Genomic DNA, 8,753 nt, shown 5'->3' on the forward strand with positions numbered 1-8,753 from the left:
CTGAATTATGAAAATAAAACAAGTTAGAATTACAAGACAAACTCAGAAATCTTACTATTTTCTGACAATTTCTTTGTGCACTTTCCCCAACAAACACAAAAATAAATACAAATGCAAGAATAAAGTTATTATTGCAAGAAAAATTGCAATTCTGAGTACGCAACATTTTTTTCCACTTCTATTTCATCAGCAAAAAATCTTATCAACAAATCAAAATCGTGTGATCCATTAACATCAACTTACTATGATCATGTGAAGCTCATAAACCCTGCCACTTTTGTGTAAACCGTGCAAGGTCGAATTTTTTTTTGATGCAAAAGCATCCAATTGACAGAGCTTAACTTCCAATAAACCTGAATACTCCTTTCAGTCTCCAAAAACATTCAATGTAAAGAGTAATTCAAGAACTCGGTGACATCAATGCTATTGAATTCCACATGCCTCGCATCCTTGACTGACTCTCAATCGCTCAAGAAACTCAAAAACCGTCATCAACACAAACACGCTCCAATGACTCAAATCGGCCCACAATCGCAATAATAATCTCTTCAATGATAGCTTCTCCTGTTCCCTATAAATCCCTCAAATTTCTGTCTAATTCTCTCTGCGGGGAGCTTGGCTTTCAGCAGACTACAGAAGGAAACTGGGTCAGCAGCAGGTCTGTGTGTCTGAATTCATTGTGGATCTGTTATTTTAGTAGTTGCTAAAGTCCACTGTAAAAACGGTTTGAAATGATTTCAACTCTGCAGTTTAACAAAGTGACTTTTATTGTCATTTTTGTAGTTTGAAATAATATAATATATAAGAAATAAGTCAGTCAAATAACAGAAAATGTGCTGGCAGGTTTTTGTATCGTAATATACAACATCAACTCAGACAATAGATCACTTTAAAAGAATAAAAATGTTAATAAAAGTCTCTTTTTTTTTTACTTTTCAAGGTTAAAAGTTGTTGGAAGAAAGATTAAGGTCCCATAACGCAATTCAAAAGCATCAATAAATGGTGAAAAAAAAAAAAAAAAAAAATCAAAAATAAAACATGAATCAGAAAATACAGAAAACTGCTCATTTATGTATATATTTTTACAGTGTATAGTGATTTAAAGTTAATAAAAACTCTGACTACACAAGAAATTGCCAACAATACAAAAGAAAGCTGAAAAGTGGAGAATTGTTCAGTAAATCTTTCAGAGGAATCGATGGGAGATGCTAGTCAAGCAAAGGCTTACAAATGCTACTAATATAAACATTATACATAATAGCTCCTTTAACCGAAAATTTTACTGTCAACAATTTTCTGTTGAATCTACAGTAACTAGCTGGCAGAAGTTCACCAGTAACTTGCTGTAAATCAGCAAACATACTGTATTTGCGTTTACAGCACCATTTATAATACTGTATATGTATTTCAGTTCATATAACAGATTAATACTGTGTAATTTACAAAAATCGTTAACAGTGTTGAACATTCTTTCATCTTTCGTCGCTTGCTAATGTTTCTGCCAGGGTGGCTGGAATGGAAGTGGAAAAAACTGAAACCTGCATTGAGTAGCTGGAGAAATGATGCACACACGTAGAGACTGTGCATATGGAAAGCTTTAAGAAAAGACATGTGACTTGATGTCTTGACAGCTAAAGATCAGAATATTTGGAATAAAAGAATGTGTTGAGAAGAATAAAGGTTCTTTATTGGCACTGATGTTAAAGATCATTTAAGATCCAAACAAACTTCACATTCCACAAAAGCTTCTTTGCAGTGACATAACTTCTTTAGATTGTTAAAAATGGTTCTTAATAAAACTTATTTAGGAAATTGCTTTTTTTTGCTCTTAAACATCTCATACAGCCCTATTTTTTTGTTTTAGCTAATGAAAATAACTCTACACTGTAAAACCCAACAGTCAACTTTATCAAATGAAGTGAGTGTAGTTAACTTAAAATTTACTGAAAGTTAATTCTACTCATTTGAAAAGAGTGTTGAACTCAGTGTTGAAGGTAATGAGTTAATTAAATACCTCATTACTTCAACTTAAATAGAGTAAGTTCACAGTACTCATAATTTTAACAAATGGTTTGTAGCAATCAGTTTCCTCAAACGGTTTGAGTTGCTTATTGGGTTTTACTGTGCTCAAATTGCTTCGTTTACTCAAATGGAGTAAGTTCAAAGAACTCATTAGGATTAGTTTTCTATGATTAGTTTTGGTTTTTTGCGATCACGTTCCTCAAATGTTTAGGTTTTCAGTGTAGACAAATGCATCTTGGGACACACAGAACCACAATTGTAAAATCTCCCACAAGTTTTTTAACAGATGGTAAACATCTTTTTTTTAAAATTATTATTAATATATATATTTGGTCCAATGCACATCTTGTTTGATGTAATTAAATGTTCATTTTAATTAGACAATGTTCTCCAAAGTGACTTACAAATGGTGGCACGTCACTTCAGCAGAAAAACAACAATACATAGATTCTGAGAAGGTTGTTTTTTTAAACAAAGAGCAAACAAAAAACAAACAATTAGATTAAGAAGAGAATATGAATTGCTAGTTTTGGAGGATGAAGTAAAATTGTATTTGTCCAATACACTGTTAACATTTTATCCAAATTACACAGTAATATGAACTGTATTTTACTGTAGGACAGTTATGCGGTATGTTACTGTATTTTAAAGTTGCATTGTGAAAATGACTGTATATTTTATAGTAAAGACATACAATAATGTAAACACATGTGTAATCCACTGGTCCAATTGCACCCAACCCGCTCTGAGCTGGGATCTGACAAGAAGGCTAAGGACCATGGCTTCTAGCGTCTGTCGCTAGAGCACCTTTTGAAGTCAAGGGAGTGAAGTTTGCATAGCACTTTACTAGCAGGTCACCATTACACCGTTAAACTTCACCTGACGAGCCCCTATGTGTAATCCACCGATCCTACTACACCCAACCTGGTCTGAGATGTGACTGAACCGGTGATTCTGAGCATGGGAGTCAGTTGCTCTAACAAGGAGGCTAAAGACTATGGCCTCTAGCATCTGTCGCTAGAGCACCTATTGAGGTCTTGAAGTTTACCTGCATAGCACTTCGCTAACTGGCCTCCGTTACACATGTAGAGCAAGATAAATGGTGCAGTAAATATAAATACAGTATTTTTGCAGTAATAGATTTACAGTAAGTTACTGGCGAACTGCTGCTAGTAAGTTGCTGTAGATTCTCCACAAAATTGTTAAAGTTGTACATTAGTAAACAACAACCATGCTTTAAAGAAACCAGTAAATACATCAATAGAAATTTGCTCATTCTTCTAAAATACAAACAAAAAGATTGTGTAAAATTATATACCAGCAACATTATGATCGGTCCACCATGAAACGTTATATCATATCTCTAAAAAGCTATTTCCATCAGGAGGAGATGAATAGGACCCAGATGCTGAATGAGCCACTTGAAGAAAGATGTTGATTTGGAGCATCTGGAGTGTCCTGTGATGACTGGATCTGAGACCGTCACTCTGACATCATCAGGCAGACGTCAGCGAGAGTGACACACGCTCCATCAATGAGCATCAATGAAGTATCAGCAAACAAACACTCAGAGCCTTCATGAAGACTGATGGTGTCTTCTTATGAGACAAACCTGTGCCAATTGTTCATTTGCCTTAATATACTGTACACACACAGGCCTTCTAGAGGGTGATGGGTTTCCAGGCAACAATACAGAGCTGTTATAAAAGGGTAAAAGGGTATTCTCAATGCAAAATCATATACGGTTGAAGTTAGAATATTTATTTATCCTGTTTTTTTGTTGTTGGTTTTTTGGATATTTTTTTCCAAGAGATTTTTATTCAACACATTCTAGACATAATAGTTTTAAGAACTACTAACAACAGGTTTCTTTTATCTTTGCCATGATGACAGTAAATAATATTTTACTAGATATTTTTTAAGATAGCTTAAAGTGACATTTAAAGGCTTGACTAGGTTAATTAGGTTAACTAGGCAAGTTAGAGTAATTAGGTAAAGTATTGTATAATAATAGTCCTGTAGCCATCTGAAACAAATATTGCTTATCGGCGCTAATAATACTGACCTTAAAATGGTTTATATTCCAGCCAAAATAAAACAAATAAGACTTTCTCCAGAAGAAAAAATATTATCAGAAATACTGTGAAAATGTCTTTGCTCAATTCAATACGACTTGAGAAATATTTGAAAAAGAATTAAAATATCACTGATGCAAGATTAGTGTTGGGGTGCTCCTGTATATTCTGTAAGCTAACGCTAACCCTTAATTACAAGTCAATGTAATTATCAAATTATGTCTGGATGAGGACATTCACTCACACTTATTGTTGCTGATTACATGTTTGATTGAATGCTGCAGAACACGGCATGCTCATCTGCATTAACAGAAGATGAGGCTGTCACATTTTTTATTCTCTAGTTTTCTCCTTTTCTTTGTATTTATAAATAACATAGAAAGTTATAGAATTAAAACTCACTTCCAAGAAAATCTCCACTTTTATCTTGGAGATAATTCATAAAGAATGTCATGCTTAAGCAGAACATTTCTCACACCTAGTGGCAAACAAAGGCTTTTTAAAAATAAAATGATGTGAAATTACCCCTTTCATGGAGTGCTTTTTATTATTATTAAAACATTTTTAAAGCAGTTTCACAAAATGAAATTTTGCTATGTATATGCACTGACCATATGTACACTATATACATATTTTAAATGAGTATTACTATTAAACAAAAGTTAGTATGATTTTGTTTTGGTTAATATGCTCCTTTAATTCAATCATAAATACAGTAAAACATGGTGGCATATGTTTACAGTTTTAAATAACCTTTCTACACTGGAAAAAAAGAATTCATTGGATTTACAATTTTTTAGGTAAGTGGTTTTAAACAATTTATATGGGCTGAAATTAAACAAACAAATAAAATTTTGTAATGTTCAACTTATTTTGTTTGTTTAAAATCAACTTCTATAAACTTTTTGCAACAATTCCCAATGAACCTTTTCTTCAGCGCATTTTTAAAATGTTACAATTTATCTTACTGATTTAAAGTTCAATTGAACAATCTGTCAAAAATAATTGTAAAATACAGTTGAAGTCAGAATTATTAAACCCCCTGAATTATTAGCCCCGTTTATTTTTTTCCCCAATTTCTGTTTAACGGAGAAAATATTTTTTTTCCAACACATTTCCAAACATAATAGTTTTAATAACTAATTTCTAATTACTGATTTATTTTATCTTTGCCATGATGACAGTAAATAATATTTGACTATATATTTTTCAAGACACTTCTATACAGCTTAAAGTGACATTTAAAGGCTTAACTAGGTTAATTAGGTTAACTAGGCAGGTTAGGGTAATTAGGCAAGTTTTTGTATAAGGATGGTTTGTTTTGTAGACTATCGAAAACAAATATAGCTTAAAGGGGCTAATAATTTTAAAATGTTTTTTAAAAATTAAAAACTGCTTTGATTCTATCCGAAATAAAACAAATCAGACTTTCTGCAGAGGAAAAAATATTATCAGACATACTGTGAAAATTTCCTTGCTCTGTTAAACATCCTTTGGGAAATATTTAAAAAAGAAAAAATTAAAAGGGGGCTAATAATTCTGACTTCAACTGTACTTAAATATAAAATTTTTATAAAATGATTAAATAAAAAAACACAAATTTTCAATTTTGAAAGCAGTTGTGCTGTTTTGGGGGTGGGATTTTAACTACTGTAATTGAAGCATCTGTTGGAAATAGAAGTATTAATTCTGTTAAAAAAATATTGAAATGATACCAACATGACTGCACTGACCCAACACAATAGATAATCTCCCAGGTTTGTATAGCTTCTACCAGCTGACAGATGAATTTAAGGCAAAAAACTATGAAACATGACATCAACAAAACTACAGCAAAGTGTTCTGCACATATAAACCAATATCTTCATCGTCAAATGCATGTTGGTGGTGTGTTTTACTGCTTAAAGTCTCTATATCGATCAGAATAGTCAGAATCGTTCCATTATCTCTGATTATATCGTAACAGCACACATTATCAGCTGTTGGTCATCCTCCTAACACAATGTGCATTGATTTCTGCTCACCACGGTACAGTCACAGGCCTAACCGTCGCTCATTAGTCTCCATAAAACACCACCAGATTGCTTTTGAATCTGGAAGAGGCGTCGTGAGAGCTGAGATGAACTGACTAATGAGGTGTAACTGTACATGTGTGAGATGTGAGAGATGCAGATTTATCCAAACGCCCACCGGCAGCCGGTCAAACGGCCAAACAAACTCAAGCAGCGTCTGGAGATGTGGAGGCTACAGGTTTACAAACTACAATGCGCTAAACGTACTTCTGTGTGTTTAGCTGAATATTTCAGCCAGGATTCTTGATACATAGCTAAAATAATGCTTGATAGAGTTGAAAAATTAAATAAATTAATATTAACTGTAAAAAATTAAAGAAATGAAAACTATATATACAGTTGAAGACAGAATTATTTTATACAATTGTCTTGAAAAATATCTAGTCAAATATTATCTACTGTCATCATGGCTAGTGGTGGAAAGAGTACTTAAAAATCATACTTAAGTAAAATTACCATTACTTGCATAAAATGTAGTGCAAGTAGAGTGAAAGTATCTGTTGTAAATATTACACAAAGTGTGAGTAAAAAGTAGCCCTTTCAAAAGTACTCAAGAGTTGTGAGTATTACGCTGTTAAAAACTGATGCGTTTACATTTGATTTGTGGATGTGTGTAAACGTAACATTCTGTAGTGCATGTAGTTATTGGCCAGCAGGTCCACAACGTCATAAGATGTTAATATTAGGTTAAATTTAGGTCGTGAAGATAGGTGACCCAAATTATACGTCTAGCCAGCATCTAAGGACAATGTTTTTTTGATGTTCAATAATGACGTTGATATTTGGTCGATTTTAAGTTGTTAGAAAGTAACCAAAATCCAACATCGACCCAACATCTAAAATCAACATCATATTGACGATAAATACTTGCATTTACTTATCAGGTATGGCAACCAAAATCCAACATCTGATAAATGTCAATAGTGGTAACGTCCACACATCGTCAAGCTGTAACATCATTAAACGTTGATATTTGGTTGATTTCAGGTAGGATGTTGGACATTAACGTCTGTCTGACGTTGAGTTCTGACGTCAACCCGATTTTCATGTCCAAACAAAATGCAACGTCCCCATGATGTTGGGGTACAATGTTAATCTGACGTCATGTTGACTTCTTGTGCCTGCTGGGTGTTGAAGGCCATTTCGGTCATTATGCAGTAAACATCCGTCATCTTGGCATCAGTGACATGCATCTAAACAGTCTCTAGGTCAATGCGTGTAAAGACTTTGGACATATTCTTGGATACTCTGAATACTTCCAAACAGTTTACTGCAATTATAAATCACCAATGTCTTGAGGTAGATCATTATGATGCGATTTACCTTCTATGTGTGATTTGATTGGACTCGCAGGATTTTTCTAATAACTGTTCTATCATAGAAAAGAAAAAATAAAGTAGTGACTGCAGGTTGAAGGAAAGTAGTGGAGTAAAAGTACTGATACAGCATTAAAAATGTACTTAAGGGTAAGTAAAAGTACACATTTTTAAAACTACTTAGTAAATTACAACTCCTGAGAAAAACTCAATAACAGTAATTTGAGTATTTGTACTTTACACCACTGATGATGGCAAAGATAAAAAAAATCAGTTATTAGAAATGAGTTATTAAAACTATTATGTTTAGAAATGTGTTGAAAAAAATCTTCTCTACGTTAAGCATATATTGGGGAAAAAAATAAACAAGGGGGCTAATAATTCAGGGGGGCTAATAATTCTGACTTCAACTGTATATATCGTACTACTGGAATAAGAATGACTAAATTTTATACAGGAATAAAAGCGCAATCTGTGCATAAGAATAATCCTTTTATTTACTTTCCTTGGAGATGGCTTAATTCCTTGGCGATGGCATAATGATGACGTTTTTAGTGATTTATTAAAATGATTAAATGATTTATTTTTAGCTGCATAAGGCTTAAATAAAAATGGTGTTTTCGAATGAAGATTAGAGTTTGATCAAAGGTTTACGAGACCTGAAAGGCTTCAGTGCTTCACATTTTCCTCATGAATTTATGACTAAAAACTGGACAATGGGTGAACTGGATTACTTGTTGGTCGAAAATTGATATGTGGCGGGGAGTGGTCATCCACGCACTACCCGTACTATTGAAAATACTGTCGAAGACATGGTACTGAGCCAAGAAGATGCAGAAGAAGGAGGTAATGCGGTGATATAAAAGGTGAGGTGGAAATCATTTACAAACATATATATATAATTTTCATATAATTTCATCTATTTGCTATCTAATTACAAAATACAATAAAAGTTGGAGGTTTTTTGACAAAATTCTGAATTAATTTAGCTTGGATTTTTTTTGAGACACATGTGCATATATAGACTATTCCTTACATTTATATAGCGCTTTTCTGGACACTCAAAGCGCTTTGCACATTTTTGGGGGGAATCTCCTCATCAACCACCAGTGTGCAGCATCCACCTGGATGACACGACAGCAGCCATATTGAGCCAGACCGCACACCACACACAAGCTGATTGGTGGAGAGGATGAAGATGAAGCCAATTATGATCTGGGGATGGTTAGGAGGCCATGATGAACTGGGATTTTTCAGGACCTCGGTTT

The sequence above is a fragment of the Danio aesculapii genome, chromosome 21 (assembly GCF_903798145.1).
Source record: "Danio aesculapii chromosome 21, fDanAes4.1, whole genome shotgun sequence".
Taxonomy (NCBI): Eukaryota; Metazoa; Chordata; class Actinopteri; order Cypriniformes; family Danionidae; genus Danio; species Danio aesculapii.